Raw genomic sequence first — 25,833 nt, 5'->3', positions numbered from 1 at the left:
TTAAAACATTAAATGTAAATTTTAAATTTTATTGTATTTTTAAAATATTAGTTTATAGTTTTCATCTGTTTTGTAGCCAAAAATCTCTAAAGTTCCTTCATTTAAGGCAAGAATGTAATTTTGCTTCCAAAAACTCCCCCCACCAAGAATTGAACAATAGAATTTTAAACAATGTTGAAATAATCAGGTCAAAAACTAATTATTATTCTATTTTATTTAATGACTCAATTTCATAGGATCTTTAAAAATAAATAGTCACAACGTGTCACAATATGTACACATTTATTTGTATAGAGGATGACTGAAAATCCAAACATGTTTCATGTAGTAATGCATTAGAATGACTTATGTCATCTATCATTTATGGGCCAAAACATATGATTCTCTCAGCAAGACTGCAAAGTTATTACTTTATCCATTTTATAGAAGACACGTTTAGATCTGGAAATACTAATTCACTAACCCAAGATAACTCAGCAAGCAAGGGGCAAAGCTCAGATTTGGTTTAAAAATCCAATCTTCCTCTTTTTGTTGCAGTGGTAAATGGGAGTGTTTCCTTAATTTCTCTTTCTGATATTTTGTTGTTAGTGTATAGGAATGCTAGAGATTTCTGTGTATTAATTTTGTATGCTGCTACTTCACGAAATTCATTGATTAGCTCTAGTAGTTTTCTGGTGGCATCTTTAGGATTTATAGTATCAGGTCATCTGCAAACAGTGATAGTTTTACTTTTTTCCAATTTGGATTCCTTTTATTTCTTTTTCTTCTCTGATTGCCATGGCTAAAACTTCCAAAACTATGTAGAATAATAGTGGTGAGAGCGTGCAACCTTGTCTTGTTCCTGATCTTAGAGAAAATGCTTTTAGTTTTTCACCATTGAGAATGATGTTGGCTGTGGGTTTGTCATATATGGCCTTTATTATGTTGAGGTAGGTTCCCTCTATGCTCACTTTCTGGAGAGTTTTTATCATAAATTGGTGTTCAAATTTGTCAAAGGCTTTTTCTGCATCTATTGAGATTATCATATGGTTTTTATCCTTTGATTTGTTAATATGGTGTATCACACTGATAGATTTGTGTATATTGAAGAATTCTTGCATTCCTGGGATAAACCCCACTTGATCATGGTGTATGATCCTTTTAATGTGCTGTTGGATTCTGTTTGCTAGCATTTTGTTGAGGATTTTTGCATCTATGTTCATCAGTGATACTGGCATGTAATTTTCTTTTTTTGTGACATTTTTGTCTGGTTTTGGTATCAGGGTGATTGTGGCCACGTAGAATGAGTTCAGGAGTGTTCCTCCCTCTGCTATATTTTGGAAGAGTTTGAAAAAGATAGGTGTTAGCTCTTCTCTAAATGTTTGATAGAATTCGCCTGTGAAGCCATCTGGCCCAGGCCTTTTGTTTATTGGATGATTTTTAATCACAGTTTCAATTTCAGTGCTTGTGATTGGTCTGTTCATATTTTCTATTTCTTCCTGGTTCAGTCTTGGAAGGTTGTACTTTTCTAAGAATTTGTCCATTTCTTCCAGGTTGTCCATTTTATTGGCGTATATTTGCTTGTAGAAATGCCTAGGAATAAACCTACCGAAGGAGGCAAAAGACCTGTATGCAGAAAACTATAAGACACTGATGAAAGAAATCAAAGACGATACAAACAGATGGAGAGATATACCACGTTCTTGGATTGGAACAATCAACATTGTGAAAATCAGTATACTCCTCAAAGCAATCTAGAGATTCAATGCAATCCCTATCAAATTACCAATGGCATTTTTCACAGAACAAAAAAAAAAATTACAATTTGTATGGAAACAAAAAACAAAAACAATAAACAAAAAACAATAACCAAAGCAATCTTGAGAAAGAAAAACGGAGCTGGAGGAATCAGACTCCCTGACTTCAGACTATACTACAAAGCTACAATAATCAGGACAGTATGGTACTGGCACAAAAACAGAAATATAGATCAATGGAACAGGATAGAAAGCCGAGAAATAAACCCACGCACATATGGTCACCTTATCTCTGACAACGGAGGCAAGAATACACAATGGAGAAAAGACAGCCTCCTCAGTAAGTGGTGCTGGGAAAACTGGACAGCTACAGGTAAAAGAATGAAATTAGAACACTTCCTAACACCATACACAAAAATAAACTCAAAATGGATTAAAGACCTGAATGTAAGACTGGACGCTATAAAACCCTTAGAGAAAAACATAGGAAGAACACTCTTGGACGTAAATCACAGCAAGATCTTTTTTGACCCATCTACTAGAGTAATGGAAATAAAAACAAAAATAAACAAATGGGACGGAATGAAACTTAAAAGCTTTTGCACAGCAAAGGAACCCATAAACAAGACGAAAAGACATCCCTCAGAATGGGAGAAAATATTTGCAAATGAAGCAACTGACAAAGGATTAATCTCCAAAATTTACAAGCAGCTCATGCAGCTAAATATCAAAAAAAACACCCAATCCAAAAATGGGCAGAAGACCTAAATAGACATTTCTCCAAAAAAGACATACCGATGGCCAACAAACACATGAAAAGATGCTCAACATCACTAATCATTAGAGAAATGCAAATCAAAACCACAAGGAGGTATCACCTCACACCGGTCAGAATGGCCATCATCAAAAAAACTACAAACAATAAATGCTGGAGAGGGTGTGGAGAAAAGGGAACCCTCCTGCACTGTTGGTGGGAATGTAAATTGATACAGCCACTATGGAGAACAGTCTGGCGATTCCTTAAAAAACTAAAAATAGAACTACCATATGAGCCAGCAATCCCACTACTGGGCATATACCCTGAGAAACCATATTTCAAAATGATACATGTACCACCATGTTCCTGGCAGCACTATTTACAGTAGCCAGAACATGGAAACAACCTAAATGTCCATTGACAGATGAATGGATAAAGAAGATGTGCCACATATATACAATGGAATATTACTCAGCCTTAAAAAGGAATGAAATTGAGTTATTTGCAATGAGGTAGATGGACCTAGAGTATGTCATACAGAGTGAAGTAAGTCAGAAAAAGAAAAACAAGTACTGTACGCTAGTGCATATACACAGAATCTAGAAAAACGATACTGATGGTGGTAGGGCAGGAATAAAGATGCAGATGTTGAGAACGGACTTGAGGACACACGTGGAGAAGTGGAGGGTGGGACATAGTGAGGGAGTAGCACTGACATATATACACTACCAAATGTAAAATAGATAGGTAGTGGGAAGCTGCTGCAAAGCACAGGGAGATCAGCTCAGCGCTTTGCGACAACCTAGAGGGGTGAGATAGGGAGGGTGGGAGGGAGGCTCAAGAGGGAGGAGATATGGGAATATATGTATGCATACAGCTGATTCACTTTGTTGTACAGCAGAAACCAACACAACATTGTAAAGCAATTATACTCCAATAAAGATGTATTAAAAAAAAAATCCAATCTTCTGAGACACTGTTAGAAAGCCAGTTGCCTAGGCAATCCTCAATTCTATTACAAGGATACAAGGTGCTATTTTAGGAATAGTTTCTCCTTCCTTGGAGTACTCTATCCAGCATCCTGGGGCATTAGCAATTATTCTATACAAGTAATGTCCTAGCTTTACTTAACAAGGTCTGGCAAGATAGGATTATACAAGAGATTTCAGAAAAGCACACGCATACACACACACACACACACACACACTGAAAAATCGTAATTATGTAGGTGACTAACACCAAGAAATTTACCAGGCAAATTCCAATCTTAACTGTCCAGCAGCATGTCAGTTTTACATTCAAACGCATCTTCAATCTGACCACTTCCCAGCACCTCCACAGCTATCACGTTTCGTCCAAGATACTTCCATCTCCCCTTAGTTTTCTGCAATAGCCCCTTAAATGGCCTCACTACTTCCACTTTTGCTGTACAGTTAGCTTTCCATGTTGCAGCCAAGGTGATCTTTAAGAACATAAAGCAGATCCTATCAATCATCTTTCAAAATTTTCTAATAGCTGCTCCAGTAGACAATAAAAGACGAGTCCTTGTACTAATCTAACAGCATTATTTGATTTTTAATTGTTGATTTCTAAGAGTTATTTATAAATTCTGGATATAAGTACTATATCAGAATTATGAATTGCAAATATTTTTCCTCATTCTTGGGTTGTCTTTTCACTTTCTTTATTGTGTCCTTTGAAATACAGAAGGTTTTAATTTTGATTAAGTCCACTTTATTTTTTTCTTTTGCTGCTTGTACTTTTAGTGTTATATCTAAAAAGGCCTTTTTTAACTCAAGGTCATAAAGATTTACTTTTCCTTCTAAGATAATTATAATTTTAGCTCTTACATGTAGGTCCATGACCCATTTTGAGTTACTTTTTGTGTATGGTATAAGAAAGGAGGTGCAACTTCATTATGTTGCACGTAGATATCCGGTTGACCCAGCACCATTTTTTGAAAAGACTTCAATTGTCTTGGCATAATTTTCAAAATCCAATTCACCATAAATGTAAAAGCTTATTTCTGGATTATCAATTCACTTCCATTGACCTGTATGTCTAACCTTGTCAGAACCTGACTGTCTAGATTACTGTAGCTTTATAGTAAGTTTTGTAGTTGGGGAGTGTGAATCCTCCAAATTTCTTTTTTCATTCTCAAGATCATTTTGGCCATTTTATATCCCTTGAATTCCCATATGAATTTTATGATGATTTTGTCAGTTTCTGCAAAAATGTAAACTGGGATTTTGACAGGGATTTGACTGACTCTATAGATCAGACGATGGAAAACTGACATTTCTTTTTTTAACATCTTTACTGGAGTATAATTGCTTTACAATTTTGTGTTAGCTTCTGCAGTATAACAAAGTGAATCAGCTATATGTATACATATATCCCCGTATCCCCTCCCTCTTGTATCTCTCTCCTTCCCACCCTCCCTATCCCACCCCTCTAGGTGGACACAAAGCACCGAGCTGATCTCCCTCTGGTTTGCAGCTGCTTCCCACTAGCTATCTATTTTATATTTGGTAGTGTATACATGTACATGCCACTCTCTAACTTCGTACCAGCTTACTCATCCCCCTCCCCATGTCCTCAAGTCTATTCTACATCTGCATCTTTATTCCTGTCCTGCCCCTAGGTTCTTCAGAACCATTTTTGTTTTTTTTTAGATTCCATATATATGTGTTAGCATATGGTATTTGCTTTTCTCTTTCTGACTTACTTCACTCTGTATGAGATACTCTAGGTCCATCCACCTCACTACAAATAACTCAATTTCCTTTCTTTTTATGGCAGAGCAATATTCCATTGTATATATGTGCCACATCTTCTTTATCCATTCATCTGTCGATGGACACTTAGGTTGCTTCCATGACCTGGCTATTGTAAATAGAGCTGCAGTGAATATTGTGGTACATGACTCTTTTTGAATTATGGTTTTCTCAGGGTATATGCCCAGTAGTGGGATTGCTGGGTCGTACAGTACTTCTATTTTTAGTTTTTTAAGGAACCTCCATACTGTTCTCCAAAGTGGCTGTATCAATTTACATTCCCACCAACAGTGCAAGAGGGTTCCCTTTTCTCCACACCCTCTCCAGCATTTATTGTTTGTACACTTTTTGATTATGGACATTCTGACTGGTGTGAGGTGATACCTCACTGTAGTTTTCATTTGCATTTCTCTAATGATTAATGATGTTGAGCATTCTTTCATGTGTTTGTTGGCAATCTGTATATCTTCTTTGGAGAAATGTCTATTTAGGTCTTCTGCCCATTTTTGGATTGGGTTGTTACTTTTTTTGTTATTGAGCTGCATGAGCTGTTTATATATTTTGGAGATTAATCCTTTGTCAGTTGCTTCATTTGCAAATACTTTCTCCCATTCTGAGGGTTGTTTTTTCATCTTGTTTATGGTTTCCTTTCCTGTGCAAAAGCTTTTAAGTTTCATTAGATCCCATTTGTTTATTTTTGTTTTTATTTCCATTTCTCTAGGAGGTGGGTCAAAAAGGATCTTGCTGTGATTTATGTCATAGAGTGTTCTGCCTATGTTTTCCTCTAAGAGTTGGAGAGTGTCTGGCCTTACATTTAGGTCTTTAATCCAGTTTGAGTTTATGTTTGTGTATGGTGTTAGGGAGTGTTCTAATTTCATTCTTTTACCTGTAGCTGTCCAGTTTTCCCAGCACCACTTATTGGAGAGGCTGTCTTTTCTCCACTCTATATTCTTGCCTCCGTTGTCAAAGATAAGGTGACCATATGTGCGTGGGTTCATCTCTGGGCTTTCAATCCTGTTCCATTGATCTATATTTCTGTTTTTGTGCCAGTACCATACTGTCCTGATTACTGTAGCTTTGTAGTATAGTCTGAAGTCAGGGAGCCTGATTCCTCCAGCTCCGTTTTTCTTTCTCAAGATTGCTTTGGCTATTCGGGGTCTTTTGTGTTTCCATACAAATTGTGAAATTTTTTGTTCTAGTTCTCTGAAAATTGCCAGTGGTAGCTTGATAGGGATTGCATTGAATCTGTAGATTGCTTTGGGTAGTAGAGTCATTTTCACAATGTTGATTCTTCCAATCCAAGAACATGGTTTATCTCTCCATCTGTTTGTATCATCTTTAATTTCTTTCATCAGTGTCTTATAATTTTCAGCATACAGGTCTTTTGTCTCCTTAGGTAGGTTTATTCTTAGATATTTTATTCCTTTTGTTGCAATGGTAAATGGGAGTATTTTCTTAATTTCACTTTCAGGTTTTTCATCATTAGTGTATAGGAAGGCAAGAGATTTCTGTGCATTAATTTTGTATCCTGCTACATTAACAAATTCATTGATTAGCTCTAGTAGTTTTCTGGTAGCATCTTTAGGATTCTCTATGTATAGTATCATGTCATCTGCAAACAGTGACAGCTTTACTTCTTCTTTTCTGATTTGGATTCCTTTTATTTCTCTTTCTTCTCTGATTGCTGTGGCTATAACTTCCAAAACTATATTGAATAACAGTGGTGAGAGTGGGCAACCTTGTCTTGTTCCTGATCTTAGTGGAAATGGTTTCCGTTTTTCACCATTGAGAACGATGTTGGTTGTGGGTTTGTCATATATGGCCTTTATTATGTTGAGGTAAGTTCCCTCTATGCCTACTTTCTGGAGGGTTTTAATCATAAATGGGTGTTGAATTTTGTCCAAAGCTTTCTCTGCATCTATTGAGATGATCATATGGTTTTTCTCCTTCAATTTGTTAATATGGTTTATCACATTGATTGATTTGCGTATATTGAAGAATCCTTGCATTCCTGGGAAAAACCCCACTTGATCATGGTGTATGATCCTTTTAATGTGCTGTTGGATTCTGTTTGCTAGTATTTTGTTGAGGATTTTTGCATCTATGTTCATCAGTGATATTGGCCTGTAGTTTTCTTTCTTTGGGACATCTTTGTCTGGTTTTGGTATCAGGGTGATGGTGGCCTCGTAGAATGAGTTTGGGAGTGTTCCTCCCTCTGCTATATTTTGGAAGAGTTTGAGAAGGATAGGTGTCAGCTCTTCTCTAAATGTTTGACAGAATTCGCCTGTGAAGCCATCTGGTCCTGGGCTTTTGTTTGTTGGAAGATTTTTAATCACAGTCTCAATTTCAGGGCTTGTGATTGGTCTGTTTATATTTTCTATTTCTTCCTGGTTCCATTTCAGAACGTTGGGCTTTTCTTATAATCTGTCCATTTCTTCCAGGTTGTCCATTTTATTGGCATAGAGTTGCTTGTAGTAATCTCTCATGATCCTTTGTATTTCTGCAGTGTCATTTGTTACTTCTCCTTTTTCATTTCTACTTCTATATATTTGAGTCTTCTCCCTTCTTTTCTTGATGAGTGTGGCTAATGGTTTATCAATTTTTTTTATCTTCTCAAAGAACCAGCTTTTAGTTTTATTGATCTTTGCTATTGTTTCCTTCATTTCTTTTTCATTTATTTCTGATCTGATCTTTATGATTTCTTTCCTTCTGCTAACTTTGGGGTTTTTTTGTTCTTCTTTCTCTAATTGCTTTAGGTGTAAGGTTACGTTGTTTATGTGAGATGTTTCTTGTTTCTTGAGGTAGGATTGTATTCCTGTATACTTCCCTCTTAGAACTGCTTTTGCTGCATCCCATAGGTTTTGGGTCATGATGATTTCATTGTCATTTGCTTCTAGGTATTTTTTGATTTCCTCTTTGATTTCTTCAGTGATCTCTTGGTTATTAAGTAGTGTATTGTGTAGCCTCCATGTGTTTGTATTTTTTACAGACTTTTTCCTGTAATTGATATCTAGTGTCATAGCGTTGTGGTCGGAAAAGATACTTGATACAATTTCAATTTTCTTATATATACCAAGGCTTGATTTGTTACACAAGATATGATCTATCCTGGAGAATGTTCCATGAGCACTTGCGAAGAAAGTGTATTCTGTTGTTTTTGGGTGTAATGTCTATAAATATCATTTAAGTCCATCTTGTTTAATGTGTCATTTAAAGCTTATGTTTCCTTATTTATTTTCATTTTGGATGATCTGTCCATTGGTGAAAGTGGGGTGTTAATGTCCCCTACTATGATTTTGTTGCTGTCGATTTCCCCTTTTATGGCTGTTAGCATTTGCCTCATAAATTGAGGTACTCCTATGTTGGGAGGTCACTTATCCGTTCTTCTGCCTCAGTTATTCTGCTATTGCTTCCTTCTAGAGAATTTTTAATTTCATTTATTGTGTTGTTCATCGTTTGTTTCCTCTTTACTTCTTCTAGGTCCTTGTTAAATGCTTCTTGTATTTTCTCCATTCTATTTCCAAGATTTTGGATCATCTTTACTATCATTACTCTGAATTCTTTATCAGGTAGACTGCCTATTTCCTCTTCATTTGTTAGGTCTGGTGGGTTTTTACCTTGCTCCTTCATCTGCTGTGGGTTTCTCTGTCTTCTCATTTTGCTTAACTTACTGTGTTTGGGGTCTTCTTTTCGCAGGCTGCAGGCTGCAGGCTTGTAGTTCCCGTTGTTTTTGGTGTCTGCCCCCAGTGGCTGAGGTTGGTTCAGCGGGTTGTGTAGGCTTCCTGGTGGAGGGGACTAGTGCCTGTGTTCTGGTGGATGAGGCTGGATCTTGTCTTTCTGGTGGGCAGGTCCACATCTGGTGGTGTGTTTTGGGGTGTCTGTGGCCTTATTATGATTTTAGGCAGTCTCTCTGCTAATGGGTGGGGTTATGTTCCTGTGTTGCTATTTGTTTAGCAAAGGGTTTCCAGCACTGTAGCTTGCTGGTCGTTGAGTGGAGCTGGGTCTTAGCATTGAGATGGAGATCTCTGGGAGAGCTTTTGATATTACATGGGGCAGGGAGGTCTCTGGTGGTCCAATGTCCTGAACTCGGCTCTCCTACCTCAGAGGCTCAGGCCTGTCACCCGGCCAGAGCACCAAGACCCTGTCAGCCACATGGCTCAGAAGAAAAGGGAGCATGAAAGAAATAAAGAAAAAAAATTTTTAATAAAATTATTAAAATAAAAAAATTAAAAATTATTAAAGAAAACAAAAGAGAGCAACCAAACCAATAAACAAATCCACCAATGATAACACGCTCTAAATAATACTAAACCAAGATAAACATAAAAATCAGAAACAAGTCAGTCACAGACAGCAAACCCCAAGTCTGCAGTTGCTCCCAAAGTCCACTGCCTCAATTTTGGGTTGATTCGTTGTCTATTCAGGTATTCCACAGATGCAGCGTACCTCATGTTGATTGCAGGGATTTAATCCGCTGCTCCTGAGGCTGCTGGGAGAGATTTCCCTTTCTCTTCTTTGTTCGCACAGCTCCTGGGGTTCAGCTTTGGTTTTGGCCCCACCTCTGCGTGTCGGTTGACCTCAGGCTTCTGTTCCACCCAGACAGGACTGGGTTAAAGCAGAGGCTGATTAGGGGGCTCTGGCTCACTCATGTCGGGGGGAGGGAGGGGTACGGTAGTTATAATTGGAATATGGGGTGTGTCTCCAGTGGCAGAGGCCAGCATGACATTGCAACAGCCTGAGGCATGCCGTGTGTTCTCCTGGGGAAGTTGTCCCTGGATCATGGGACCCTGGCAGTGGTGGGCTGCACAGGCTCCTGGGAGGGTATGGATAGTGACCTGTGGTTGCACACAGGATTCTTGGTGGCTGCAGCAGCAGCATTAGAGTTTCATGCCCGTCTCTGGTGTCCGAGCTGATAGCCACAGCTCGCGCCCACCTCTGGAGCTTGTTTAGATGGTGCTCTGCCTCCTGTGGGCAGACAGGGAAGGAATCCCCTCTCCTCGCGCACCCCGAAACAATGGTCTCTTGACTCTTCAAAAGTTCCGGACTTAGTCCTGCACTCCCTCCTGGCTAGCTGTGGCACACTAGCCCCCTTCAGGCTGTGTTCACGCAGCCAACCCCAGTCCTCTCCCTGGGATCTGACCTCCGAAGCCTGAGCCTCAGCTCCCAGACCCCACCCACCCCAGCAGGTGAGCAGACAAGCCTCTCAGGCTGGTGAGTGCTGGTCAGCGCCGATCCTCTGTGCGGGAATCTCTCCGCTTTGCCCTCTGCATCCCTGTTGCTGCGCTCTCCTCTGTGGCTCCGAAGCTTCCCCCCCCGCCCACCCGCCGTCTCCACCAGTGAAGGGGCTTCCTAGTGTGTGGAAACTTCTCCTTCTTCACAGCTCCCTCCCAGAGGTGCAGGTCCCATCACTATTCTTTTGTCTCTTTTTTTTCTTTTGCCCTCCCGAGGTATGTGGGGAGTTTCTTGCCTTTTGGGAAGTCTGAGGTCTTCTGCCAGCATTCAGTAGGTGTTCTACAGGAGTTGTTCCACATGTAGATGTATTTTTGATGTATTTGTGGGGAGGAAGGTGATCTCCACGTCTTACTCCTCTGCCATCTTGTAGGTCCCCCTTCGAAAACTGACATGTTAACAATATTAAATCTTTTGCTCCATGAACATGGGATGTCCTTCCACTCATTCAGGTCTTTTTTAATTTCTTTTAAAGACAGTATTTGGAGTTTTCGGAGTATCAGTTTTATACTTCTTTTGTTAAGTCTATTCTAAGTATTATATTTTTCAACATTCTATTATAAATTTAATTGTTTTCTTAAGTTTCAAATTTTTTATTGCTAGTGTATAGAAATAAAATAGATTTTGTGTATTGATCTTGCAACCTGGATGAAATCAGTCATTTGTGAATTCTAGTAGTTTTGTTTTTGTTTTTGTTTTTTTTAGTGGATTCTTTATAAGTTTCTATGTACAAGATCATGTTATCTGCAAAGAAATACAGTTTTACTTCTTCCTTTCTGGTCTGGATTTCTTTTTTTAAATTGTCTTGCCTAATTGCCCTAGGCAGAGGCAATACAATGTTAAGTAGAAGTGGTGAGAGTGAACGTCCTTGTCTTGTTTCTGATCTTAACATAAAGACATGCAGTCATTTAACACTACTTACAGTGTTTAATGTGGACGTTTAATGTATGGGTCCCATTTTCTTGTTTCATTTCTTGGATACTTAACATTTCAGATAATGTATTGTAGTAGCTCTGGATACTAATACCCCCTCTTGGGTTCATTGGTATTGTTTGCTTGCTTATTGGTTTAGTGGCTTGGCTGGACTGTTTTAGTGAAGTCTATTTTCCTAGCAGGATATACCCTGTGATGTAGCTCTTCATAGGGCATAGCCCTGGACATGCACACATTTGCCCTGGAGTAACAGTGGCTTCAGCTTGCTCTCTTTGTTTCTTTCCCTGATCTCTCTAGGCTCTCTGCTACAGTTGGATTCATGTGCAGCTGTTAGACTGATGTTGCTATTGGTTTCAGTACTGCCCTTAGGCATAAATTTCCCCACAGTCTGATCCCATTAACAGTCATCTCTTTGTAGAAGTAATCTTTGAGGCCAGTCTTTGAGCTCTGTTCCTACCTTAAAAGGACTCTTCTTAGCTACCTCCTTCCCTGATTCTCTATGATATATATCTAGTTGGTTTAGAGTTTAACTTACTGTTCCCATTGAGCAACCAGCTTTTTTGTAATTGTACCACTGAAAACCTCCACTGGTTTGGGGAGCACCCTTAGCCTTGAACTACCCATGTTTTGTTCCAAATGAAGTAATTTCCCTTGGAAAGAGCTTTAGAGCTCTCTGTTCTTATAGCCTGCCTCTTCTCCTGAGCAAAACCATGCTGATCCAGAGTTGGGGGCATGAAATGTGGCCTGATTCTCTCAGGGACACCTCTGCTTCATGAGCAGGGTACTGGGCTGAGGTACCATCCTCTGGTCTTCTTATTTTGCTTCTTCCAGCCCAGAACCTTCACCCAGTGAGTGAGCTGGGGTGATGGTGACTGGAGCCCCAGTATTGTTGGCCTGCCAAAGCTGGAGTAACGCTCTGTCCAAGAAGTGGGAGCTGGGTAGAAGAGATTTCCCAGGTCTCTCAGCCTAGTCTTTCCTGGAATAGAGCCTCTGCAACTCCAAGCTGCTGAGATTGAGAAATACTGGTGGCCTGTCCCCCTGTGGGAGATACCACTGTCCTGAACTGGGACCTGGAGGGAGAGAAAGCCCTGTGCTCTTGTCCATATTCTGTCATAAGTGGAGCTCCCATCACTCTGAGTTGGGACGAGGATATAGGGAGGAGGTTGTGGTTCAAATGCCACAGACTCTTACTGTACTCATTGAGATTTGGTAGTTATTCTTGAAATTATTTTTTTAATTTGATACATGTCCTTAGAACAATTTCCAGAGATGTTAAATGGTTGCTTTAAGACAATATATAATTTTCACCAGTTCTGGTTGTTTCACTGGAGAAAGGATCCACAAAGCTACTCATCTCCTCATGTCATCATTCCAGAAGTCATTTTGAAATTCTTAATAAGCTTATCTTTGAATTTGTGTTTTTAAGTGGAGCCCCATGGGTCAATGGAGGATGTGACAGTGGCTGAAGCCTCCACTCATATTGCCCCACCTCTTATCACCTCCTGGCCTCTCTGGTAGAGCCTAATCCCCATCCCCAGTGCTCTGGGCTCCACAGAGCCTCTCCCTCCTCCCACCCATGTGGCAACCACTGCTGCCTTCTACCCCGTGGGGCATGGATTTGGCCAGAGGCACAGAGAGGGTTGGAGTCAGGTGACTGTGCTCCATGGCATTCTGGGACAGGGTATGGCAATGGCTATCCATGACCCAGGCTAACAGTGCCACAGCCCATTTAGAGTCAATCTGAAGGGGTCAAGACCTTCAGCCATGCTTGATTCAAGCAATAACCAAGTGTGTCCCAGCATGGAGGTTGAAATCCCTTTGGGGCTGCTCATCTGTGACCCATGGGAAGCTAGATGCCTGGCTTAATTTCCCCACTTTCAACAGACTCATTGCTTTGGCTGCTGGTGGGAGATGGAACAAAAAGCCAATGGGCCACATGTGCTCCCAACCTCTGGCCAGGCTCCCCGGTGCCTATGAAGGTCTGCAGGTTTGCACTTGCCCTGTCCATGTTCCCTTACAGGAGGAAAGGTGACATGAACAGAAAATGAAAAACAAACAAACAAAAAACACCATGACAGGTTGAGAGAGAGACCATGGAAGGAAATTTTATATTTTAATAACATTAAGAGAATTTTTTTCCTGCTTTTTTTGACCTAGAGGTCTCACATTTTCATTTTGCACTGGGTCCTGCAAATTATGTTGCTGCACCCATCTTTAGACCTTGGCATAGGCTGTCTTCCCTGCCTACAGTACCACTTTCCCTCATTCTCCCTTCCCCATTCACCTGATGGTCACTCCTATTTATTCTTCATGGTCTTGGCTTAGAAGTCAATTCCTCTCAGAATCTTTCTCTCCAGTTGGATTAAATACTGCCACGTGCTCTGAGACAGTCTCTCCTTCCCTGATCTAATTACCTATGTTCAAGTGTCTATTTGCTCAATTATATCCCATCAAAACTCTTGAGGGCGGAGATTATTTTCTTGGTCATCATTGTATCTCTGGATTCTCACACAGTGCCTGGCATCACGTGTTTAATACATCACCCTTTAATGATGACTAAATAGAAAAAGAAGCCTCTCAGATGTGATGTCTTGGCTGATTTCTGAAAGAGGACAAGGAGATGATAGGAGGTAACGTGAGAGGAACTTGCAAAGGCATAGAGGAGGTGTGGTGTAGCCAGTGCATCCAGGGGGCAGCCAGCTGTTCCATGGGACTGGAATGCATGGCACAAGTTGATGTGCACAGAGATCATTGTGCATGGTATTAATGAGATTGGCCTCCATCTGGAAGGTAATACAGAGCCATTAGAATGATTTAAGATGTGAAGTTAGCACATCTCAGTGAGATCACCCTGGGTCTAATGCGAGAAAGCCTGGCTATTGCGGTCACTAACAGGGGAGGAAAAAGAGGGCCTGGGTTAGGGCAGTGGGGGTACTGAGCAAGGAATGGATTAGAGTGGCCCTTAAATAGGACTCAGTGACTGTTGGAACATGGAATATGAAAGATGAATGGCTACAAGTGTTCTAACTCAGGTGTCTGGGTGATGGAGATGCAGCGAGTCAGGGTAGAAGCAGAGAGGGAAGAGCGGGTGTGAGATCAGGAGCAGAAGGGAAGATGGGGACTTTGTTGTATACGTGTTGGCTAAAGTGCCTTTGGGACGTGTGGGAGGTGAGCTTAGTGTCAACCAGACATACATGGCAGTGGGGACCCAGAAACACTGTTCCTCAAGCACACAATGGGCGCATGGGCTTAGGGGATGGGTTTGGGATGCCATTGCTGCCTTCTGTAACACTGCTTCTATGGGTGAACACCTTGTGAGTCAGAACAGCTAACTTAGAAATGGGTTTGGGGACATAATGTATTTATAAGCTGGAGTCAGTCTATATTGGGATTTATAGTTGAACATTGGGGTTGACACTGAGAGCAGTATAAACATGCAATACTTCAAAAAATAATAAGGAAGTCACACTGCAAAGATCTAGCACAAGATGGGCTTAGAAACTGCCCCTCTACCTCAGTCCTCAACTCCTTCCATCTCTCTCTGGATTTATGCCTATATGCTTGGTTCTTTTTTTTTTTTTTTTTTTCCTGTTTGATGTTCTTATTCATGGGGGAATAGAAATGTTTCATGTGCCTTGTCTGCAGTGGGATTTTCCCCTATGCCCTGAAAACATGTGAACATCGTATTGAGCCAGGTGACCTACAAGGTCACAGACTTATCTTCCATTATATCATCACTGCTGCATGCGTGCAAGTGTGCACACACACCTGTACACACACACATAACTTGCTTCAGACCCTCTAGTCTATCTTCAATTCTTTCAATGTACTAAGGTCCCTTAAACCTCCAAATCTTTGGCCATGCTGTTACATCTGCTGCAATTTCTTTTCCCCCTCTTCTGCCTGTATGCTGATCTTTCTGGCTAATCCTTACTTGTCCCTCAAGAATCGCCTCACTTGATGCTAACGGGTCCCCATAAGAATCTTCACAGTCCTCAGGCTGACTCAGAAGATGCTCCCTTTTCATCTCATCATACAGTATGACAATGACTGATGTTCTTCCACATGTCCTCTTCTCTATGCTGAGCATCTTGAAAGTCAGAGCTGCTCGGTGCCTGGCCTTTAATATGTACGAAATGAGTGCATGAGCCGGTGATGCTCAGGAATGAGAGGCTATGGGTGAAGGTTAAGGAAAACCTTCAAAGTGCTCTTGGAATGAAGGAACGGAAAGTCCACAAGAAGAAAAAAAGTCAACAGGGAACGAATAAACTTGCTTGGGATAGTCCACTAAATTTCTACACCCTTTTCAGAAAAAAAGGCTTGATGACACAAGTAAAAGCATAAGTTTCCAGAATTGATAGGCCCAGATCCAGTTTTATTCCCCAGGAATAGAATATTAAATTTCATTGTAAGAAGAGCAACAGGAAGCCTTATCTGCTGGTCATACTTATTGGTAGGTATTTGCAGGGATGTTCTTATGATTTATTATTCATCAATTGCTTCTTATGAACAAGCAATTCCCACCCTAACCAGACACCAGGAGCCTGTTAGTTGGCATCTGATGATAGCTTCACATCTACTAGATCGAGAAGGAAGTGGGCTTTCTCTGCTTCCCTGTAAAGGACCCACGGACATTTACTGCCATAAGGGGCTGCTATACTTGGTGTGCATTCATCAGTAAACCAGGCACTGAAGTCTTGACTTTTATCTCCTCACTGCACTCGCAAATGATTCATCTTTTCACAACCATCTGTAGCAAATAAAGAATAAAGTAACAGAACCTCACTGTTAAAACCACTTGTGATTACCAGGGAGAAAACAGGGATTCATTGGCTGCAAGAGATTATACTTAGGGGAGAAGTGAAAACTGTGAAGCATTTGCAGATTCAGCCTATGTGGCATGTTTCCTCAGCACAAACTCCTTGGGGATGTTTCTGTGATGCAGAAATCAATCCATGGCATCCAAGTTGGCCCTTTATGACCTGTTCAAACACCCATCATACGGAGCTTCACCTTTTCGTGTGCCGTATCGTCATGCAAATACCTCAGCACACCGTGCTGCTCAGCATTTCAGATTATCCCCCTTTGGTCAAACAAACCAAAATGCTATTTCTGGGATTTTTTTCATCCCACCATCAAGATTCCTCCCTCATTCTGCTACATCCTCCAGTGAATTTTTTCTTTTATTGCTTTAGAGTTCATGGATAATATTTCTTTTGCAAAGAGATCTGTAAATCTTCACATTTCATCTTAGCACTAAACTGATGTTACATAAGAAGAGAAAAATCTGTAATCCATCATATGAATGGAAATGAGAATGAATGCAGCATACACCATTCTATAAAATGGTTTTATCCTGCCTGTAGGGAATAAGTTAACCAAACTGACCTGAATAGACGCCTTAAATAGAAAACATCACAAGCAAGATTCAGCTGTGTATTGGATGGAAGCAAGGAGGGGGAGAAAACTGCAGGGCCCAAGCAGTCATTTTAAACCAAGAACTTCCAGGTGAATGATCTTTCAAAGAAAAATGATCATGCCCAGATAGAAAACTATGTATTTAACTCCAAACAAGGCTGTTTTAAACTTTCTCCTTGAAGTGGAATAATATCAGGGTGAAAAATGATTTTGAGAAATGCTTCATGGGATATTAGAATCCATCCACACCTTTCTGCCTCAACTAAACATAGGCCCAGTGGATTTGGGGGACTTGCCTCCCAATCTATTTTTATCTCACAAAATATTTGCTATTAACATTCAAAGCATAAGCAGCAGTCTTTTGTGCTTAGAATAAGGAAAACACCCTTTCCCTTCAGCTGATGCAAGCAGTGAAGGCACGCTGCCTTTATCAATAGAGTGAGGATCCCAAGCTTCTGAGTATCCCAGGCATTAGAAAAGCTGTGTATGGCTGCACAGGATGCATTCAGCCAAACATGAATGAACCTGCCAGCCTTTGCAAGTCTAGAAATATCTAAAGCTGTTCTCAGCAGACATTCCAGGAGCAATTTAAATTTCTGAGGGCTTTGAAAATATATATTTTTGGTTATCTCACATGGGAAGTGTGCAACGACGAAATCCTACTGTCTTCTTCTCAGCCCACTGGCTCCCCACTCCTAGCAAGCTCAGGTAACTTCTTTGGAGAAGGCTTAAATTCCCCTCAAGCTCTTGCCCTAGCAGACCTCCAAGAGAGTCATCAGGAAAAGGTCAACATGAGAATGGCTAAGAGCTCTCTGAAGTCCCCAGACTCTACCTTAGCACCTGGTCTAAGGGTTCATGGTAAAAACTGGTAAGGCCACAAGTTTTTGCCGATCTGAATTCAACAGTGCCTATATGGCCTCAATTTCTGACAGGAATCCAGAAATGTTGCCTCCCTTGGGAGGTAACTTAACTCCCACCAAACAAGACTATCCCTCATCTACCAACAAACTCAGTCATACTATCATGGCCATTATTTCAACTCCTGTTATAAAGCTTGTAGCAGGAACCCCAAAGGGAATTTGATCCAGCCCTCTATTTTCAGAATGAAATGTTATATTAGCTTCATTGAATAGAGATTGGGATCATTTAGCGAATGTAGAGGACATGGTAATTGCAATAAGAGGTTTCATTCAGTGTGAGATGAGTGTGTGCCAGGCACCACGCATGAGGCACTTGATATTAAATATCCCATTTTTCATATCAGAAGACTGAGGCTTAGGGAAGACACATCACTTCTCCATGGTCGTGTGGACTGGAAACTAGAAATTCAGAACATAAATTCAGGCAGGCAGACACCAAAGCTACCTCTGTATATATATTGTTCATTTTTCCCCAGCAGTCCCCATCCCTTTCTCTATCATCTGGAAGCAGCACCTCTAATCTTATGGTACAATCATCTTTCTTCTTTCACTGCAACAAAGGATCCTAGGGGAGGCTGCCAATCACAGGCGTGCATCTTCCTAGACACAATGACGGGTACAGACTCTGTGACAGGGAGTCAGAGCGCTTCTCTGGGATTTGGGCTCTGCTCAGCCCCTCTCTGATGGTGAAGCTGTGAGGACAAGAGCTATGAGAGCCAGGCTGAAGAACGTGTGGAAGACGCTGGCTTACAGAAGATAAAGGAGCCCACCGCAGAGAAACAGAGCCTGGCAGAGAGAGCACCACTGTTCCCACTGTCTCAGAGGCCTGGCCGCAACACTGCCCACCTTCCCTTGGCTACTGCAGCAGATCGAGTCCCTTTGTGCCTCAATTTGTTCAAGTTGAGTTTCTAGGACAGTCCCTGACTAGGATCTTTAAGATAAAATTATCGACTGCATTTGTTTTTCCTTTAGTTTTGTTTTGTCTTGTTTTAATCTACTGCTCCTAATACAGTGTTTGGCATGGAGTAGAACCTCAAAAACATAAAAAGTAAAATAAAATGAAAAGTAGCCTAGAATACTGACCCCTACACATCTTCTTTCTTGAATGAATATTCATGGTAAAGTGATATGCTAAATACACTAATAATCTGAATAAAACAATTACTTCTAAATCAAAATGAGACATTCGACTTTACAAAGGAAGACTTATATTCTTTACTCTTTCAGCAAATTTTCATAGAAGATAAGGGAAGTCTTTGAGACAGGCTTCAAAGAGGCAGAAGAGGCAATAGGCAAAAAGATAAAACAAATCCAGATAGGAAACTTGTGTCAAGATGTGGACACTCCCTGTTTTATGATAAGAATCAAGTCACTGGGAGAAGAGAAATAAGTGTTATATTCTGACTATAATAATAGCTAACCTTTTTTTAATGCTTGCCATGAGCCCAACACAAGGTATATAATGAAATTTTCACAACCCTATCAATAAGGATTCCAAACAGCAATTCCCTGCCCCAATTTAGCAAATAAGAAAACTGAAAGAGAGACTTTAACAAAGTGTCCTAAGGGTGCCTTTCTAGTCAATGGTGGAAATGGGTTACCACAAGGTAAAGTCCACAGCCCATGGGTTTAACAAAATGCTTCAAAGTCTTTAATATTAGAAACCATAGGATTAGATAAAAGCCAAAAAACAAAAGAAAGCAAAACAAAAACCAGAAGATGATTTAGTTAAGTGAGGTAACATGAATTTTATTGCTTAATATCTTAGGAAATTAAAAAGTCACAAATAATAAAACATTAAATAACACAACATGACAATACATACAAAACATCATTTTCAGAAGTTCCTAGACTATAGGTAAGGAGAGGTATTTATTTATCTATCTATCTATCTATTTATTTATTTTTATTGGGGTATAGTTGTTTTACAATGTTGTGTTAGTTTCTACTGTACAGTGAAGTGGAGTTCCCTGTGCTATACAGCAGCTTTTCATTAGTTATCTATTTTATACATATTAGTGTATGTATGTCAATCCCAATCTCCCAATTCATCCCATCCCCCCTTTCGCCCCGTGGTGTCCATATGTTTGTCCTCTACATCTGTGTCTCTATTTCTGACTTACAAACTGGTTCATCTGTACCATTTTTCTAGATTCCACAAATATGTGTTAATATACGATATTTGTTTTTCTCTTTCTGACTTACTTCACTCTGTATGACAGTCTCTAGGTGCATCCATGTCTCTACAAATGACCCAATTTTGTCCCTTGTTATGGCTGAGTAATATTCCATTGTATATATGTACCACATCTTCTTTATCCATTCGTCTGTTGATGGATATTTAGGTTGCTTCCATGACCTGGCTATTGTAAATAGTGCTGCAATGAACACTGGGGTGCATGTGTCTTTTTGAATTATGGTTTTCTCTGGGTATATGACCAGTAGTGGGATTGCTGGATCATATGGTAATTCTATTTTTAGTTTTTTCAGGAACCTCCATACTGTTCTCCATAGTGGCTGTATCAATTTACATTCCTACCAACAGTTCAAGAGGGTTCCCTTTTCTCCACACCCTCTCCAGCATTTGTTGTTTGTACATTTTCTGATGATGCCCATTCTAACTGGTGTGAGGTGATACCTCATTCTAGTTTTGATTTGCATTTCTCTAATAATTAGTGATGTTGAACATCTTTTCATGGGATTGTTGGCCATCTGTATGTCTTCTTTGGAGAAATGCCTATTTAGGTCTTCTGCCCACTTTTGAATTGGGTTGTTTGTTTTTTAGATATTGAGCTGCATGAGCTGCTTATACATTTTGGAGATTAATCCTTTGTCCGTTGATTCGTTTGCAAATATTTTCTCCCATTTTGAGGGTTGTCTTTTCATCTTGTTTATAGTTTCCTTTGCTGTGCAAAAGCTTTTAAGTTTCATTAGGTCCCATCTGTTTATTTTTGTTTTTATTTCCATTACTCTAGTAGATGGGTCAAAATGATCTTGCTGTGATTTATGTCAAAGAGTGTTCTTCCTATGTTTTCCTCTAAGAGTTTTATAGTGTCTGGTCTTACATTTAGGTCTTTAATCCATTTTGAGTTTATTTTTGTGTATGGTGTTAGGGAGTGTTCTAATTTCATTCTTTTACATGTAGCTGTCCAGTTTTCCCAGCACCACTTATTGAAGAGAAGGAGAGGTATTTAACTTAAAGGCGAATTAAATCTGGTAGGTATAGTATTAAAAAAGAAACAGATTTCTAGTAATTTCTGCATGGGATCATAGTTCTGTCTCCTGCAGTAATCCTAGATGCCCATTAGAGAAGCCTTGATTAAAGCATTATTAACAAGCCCTGTGTCTGTTTGGCCATTGGAGACTTCCGTATATGCTTGGAGATAATTTTCCAAACCCAATTAGATGTAGAGAGTTAAGGCATATTAGCTTCTCCCAGGATAACTTCATGTTGGACCCTACAAAACCCAGTGAAACACTGTAAGTGGTTTATCCACCTCCTCACAGCTCATTCAACTTCTGAGTGGTTCCCAATGACTTGAGGAATTTTCTCTCTTCCAAGACTCAACTTTGCTATATTCCCTAATTATTGCAAATCATGAGAGCAATTTCTATGGCAGATTATGTTGGCAAATTCTCTTCAACTACCTCCTTTTTCTTTATTATTCATTTTGCTATCTCTTTTTGTTGTTGTTAGAATTTCAGCTCTTCCTATAAAATGGAGAAGGTTGATGGGCATTGGCCAGATATTTTCATTAGATATAACTTTTGTTCCAAATACCGCATCTAAAGTTCCCAGAGTTAGAAAATATTCAACTCATTTCTCATGCATTAGAAAAATCATGAAAAGTGTAATAGATGATTCTGGGTCAGAATTTTAAAAATTAGCACTATGTTTCTTGTTTATAATTTACCACATTTTTGATTACCACTCAAAAAGAACTTAAGCTCAAGCTAGTAGCCCCCCAGTTACCCTCCTTGCCGGCAGCCCCTCCTCTTCCAATCTTCCAAATTAAATTGCATAAAGTGAAAATCATTATTAAAGGTAAAGAAAAAAAGTTAAACATGTTCCCTAAAGCAGTTTCTAATAATCCCACCATATACAAGCAAGTAAATTTATATGGATAATATTTTTAAAAAATCAACATTATAGCAAAAACTGAGTAGAACTTGAGATGTGATTACTCAATGTTTCTGAACAGAGGCAGACCTTATTAATTTAGAAGAAAAGCAAGAATATACATGAGGGAAGATCAAGTTGGTTAACTGCTTGCATTGCTTCCCACTCCCTTAGCAGATGTTACCATTTCACCCACTTCTCTTAAAAATAAAATGAATAAATGCTTTTCACTGGTTCTTGGAAAATCTTTTCTATTTATTGAGTGCCATTTAACTTCCCTTCATAATACCCTGTGAAATATTATAAGGGAATCTAATTTTAGCCTTAATATTAGCAGGTAGGACTATGGCTAAGTAACTCGTCTCCAGGTTACAGAGAGGCTGTCAGAACATAAGAGTATTCAAGTCTTCTACCTCCCAAAATATTCACTTGGCAACACAAAAATAAAATTTTAACTATGGATATGTCTACGTTACATCAAAATAGCAGATTGATTCAGCTGGGGAAAAAGCATATGCACATTTATGGCATTGTATTGTCAAACATATGAACTGATTTTTTTAAATATTTTCATTTTGATTTGGGTGCTGTGAGGACACAGCTGAAATGTGACAAACACTAAGTTAGCAATTGAAATTCAGAGCAGCCAATTTTGAAAAACACTCATTATGTTGACCATCCACACATATACTTTTGGATACACATTTATTAACAAAACCTGTTTCCTATCACTCCTATATGTCCTTTTAATGACCATCATGATCAAGCATTTCCTATGCTTCAGATACAGCAGGGTGTGAAATGCAACTAATTTCTTAAGATGTAATAATTTTAGAGCAATGCATAGAGAGTAACAGAAGTTTCATTCATATCATGGTGACAGCTTGGCTCTCCTTGATTTTACATACACTAGAGAGAGTGTATGTAATGTATTGAAAAAGAGACCTGGCTTGGGTGGTCTCCTTGTCACAGCTCTGTCATCACCTTAGTGGAGGAATGTAAAAAATATCATTTAGTCCCTTCCAGCCTCTTCTGCCTTGTCATTTTCAGAAGAAGGGAAAGAAGGCAGAAGGGAAGGAGGTTGGTAAGGAAGCTGAAAAAGAAATGAAGGGAGGAAAAGGATAGAGGGAGGGAACATATAAAGGGAAGGGAAGGAAAGGAAATAATAAAATAGTGGAGGGAGGAAGAAAGAAAAGGAGAAATAAGACAAGCATAGTTAGCTGAATAATGGCCCCGCAAAATACCAAGATCAGATCCTGGAACCTGCACATGTTACTTCATATGGCAAAATGGACTTTGCAGACGTGATTAAATTTAGAATCTTCAGAAAGGTATATTATCCTGGATTATATAGGCAGACCTAAAAGTCCTTATAGAGAAAGGCAGAGGGGGATTTTACAAACAGAAGAGAAGTAGGCAAGTGTGACCACAGAAGCAGAGACTGGAGTATTGACCAAAGAGTTCCAACAGCTACCAGAAGCTGGAAAAAACAAGAAATGGTTTTTCTTCTAGACCCTTTGGAGAGATCATGGCTCTGTGGACACCCTGATTTTGGCCCAGGGATACTGATTTTAAACTTTTGCCCTCTAGAACTGTGAGAAAATTAATTTCTATTGTTTTAAACTACATAGTGTGTGACAATTTGTTACAGTAGCCATAGGAAGTGAATACAACAAGGGGCAAAAATGTGTTGTTGTTGTTGTTATTATTATTACGATTAGTTTGCTGGGGCTGCCATAACAAAATATCATATACTGGGTGGCTTAAACAACAAAAATTTATTTTCTCACAGTTCTGGAGGTTAGAAGTCCAAGATCAAGGTGTCAACAGATTTGGTTCCTTCTGAGGCCCGTCTCCTTGGCTTGCAAATGGCCACCTTCTTGCTGTGTCCTCACATGATCACTCCTCTGTGTGTGTGCATCCTTAGTATCTGTGTCCAAATTTCCTCTTCTTGTAAGAATACCAGCCAGACTGAATTAGGGTCCACCTTAAGGACCTTATTTCAACGTAATCACCTCTTTAAAGGGCCTATCACCAAATACAGTCACATATAGTATGGGGGGTTAGGGGTTCAACACAATAACTTCAGCAGGGCACAATTCAGCTCATAACAACACATAAAACTCATATATTATTTTCTGCTTCACTCAACATAGCCACTGAAACAGAAACAAGATACATTCAATCTCTTCATCTGTTCAGCAAGCATTTATTAAGCACTATATGCCAAGTGGCATGCTTTGTGCTGAGAATAACATGATAAACGTGACAACATACTTCCACTCAAGTTTTCAGAGTGTAGCATAACTGATAAAATCATTACAATAAAGTGTTGTATTCTAAGTACAGTCATTGCTTAGAAAGAAGAGAATTCAATTGTGTCTGAGGTTTGGAGGCAGTAGGGTATAAACACTGCAGATAAGAGAATTATTGATTTGGATCAGGAATAGGAGTAAGATCTCACCCATGGAAGAGCTAGGGAATGGTGATCCTCTGAGAAAGAAAATGTTCAAAATATGGAAGAGAGGAACATGTAGAACTTTAAGTAGGTCAGTAGAAGCTAGATTCTTGGATTCAAAAGGAGGTAGGGCTTCCCTGGTGGTGCAGTGGTTGAGAATCCACCTGCCAATGCAGGGGACACGGGTTCGATCGCTGGTCCGGGAAGATCCCACATGCCGCGGAGCAACTGGGCCTGGGCGCCACAACTACTGAGCCTGCGCTCTGGAGCCCGTGGGCCGCAGCTGCTGAGCCCGTGTGTCACAGCTGCTGAGGCCCAAGCGCCTGGAGCCCGTGCTCCGCAACAAAGAGAGGCCACCGCAATGAGAGGCCTGCGCACCACAACGAGGAGTAGCCCCAGCTTGCCACAACTGGAGAAGGCCCACGCGCAGCAACGAGGACCCAACACAGCCAAAAATTAATTAATTAATTAATTAATTATTTTAAAAAGGAGGTATAGAGTAAGAAATGAGGTAAAAATCTATTCATAAATGGCCTATTTTGCCACCGTTTGAGTTCTCTTGCAGGCAATGATGGATAAGTGAAAATATTAAGTAAGTAAGTAATATGATTAGAATTTTATCTTAGCAAGACATTATGGAGGATGAAGTAGTATGGAAAAGAACTGAAGTGAAATAAGGTGGATGCAGTTAGAAAGTAAAGAGGCCAAGGGAGAAATGATCAGGGCTTCCATTAGGGAAAGATCAGCACAAATGAGGGAACAGTATGGATGTGAAGGATGAAAAAGAAGAAAATTGAATTTAGAACTTGATATAAAGTAGAAAGGGTGAAAAAAAGAAAAAAAAATAGAAAGGGTGAACAGAATGAGGTCAAGCTTCCTTGGATGATGATATCCTCAAGGAGAATAAGGTATATTGTTTTATAATGGATTTATGATGGAACTAATCAACTCAGGTTTGGACATGCTAAGTTCAATGCACTTATATCTAGGGGTGGGCCCTATCTGCTTGGCAGTGGGATTTATGGATATCAAGGACCCAGGAGCCGTATCTGTGATAGAGATTTAGATTTAAGAGTCATCCAGGTATAAGTGGCTATTAATAACATTATTGTAGACATAAGTCACTGAATGAGAGTTTGTAGAGTAACAATTAGTGCAGGGTTGTCTGAGGAATTCTGAGGGAAATCAACTCTTCAGATATAAGCAGTAAAAAAATCGAAAGTGGTTAGAGGAGCTGGAAAAGAACTGGAATAAAATGGTACCCCAAGAAATCAAGGTCAGTTAACATTCAAGAAGGGAATGGATTCTGGTGTCAAGTGGAGAATAGGTCAGGAAATATGACAACTGTGTCCACTGCACTGAGAATTAGGAGATCATTAAAAACACTGGCAAGACCAATTACAATGGAGTCATGAGGGAAAAATAATTACAGTGGGAATAAAGAAAATGGGAAAGGAAAAATTGATTTTTTTCAGCCAGCTTTTA

The sequence above is a fragment of the Eubalaena glacialis genome, chromosome X (assembly GCF_028564815.1).
Source record: "Eubalaena glacialis isolate mEubGla1 chromosome X, mEubGla1.1.hap2.+ XY, whole genome shotgun sequence".
Lineage (NCBI taxonomy): Eukaryota > Metazoa > Chordata > Mammalia > Artiodactyla > Balaenidae > Eubalaena > Eubalaena glacialis.
The sequence above is the reverse complement of the archived record's forward strand: the minus strand, read 5'-3'. Positions refer to the sequence as shown.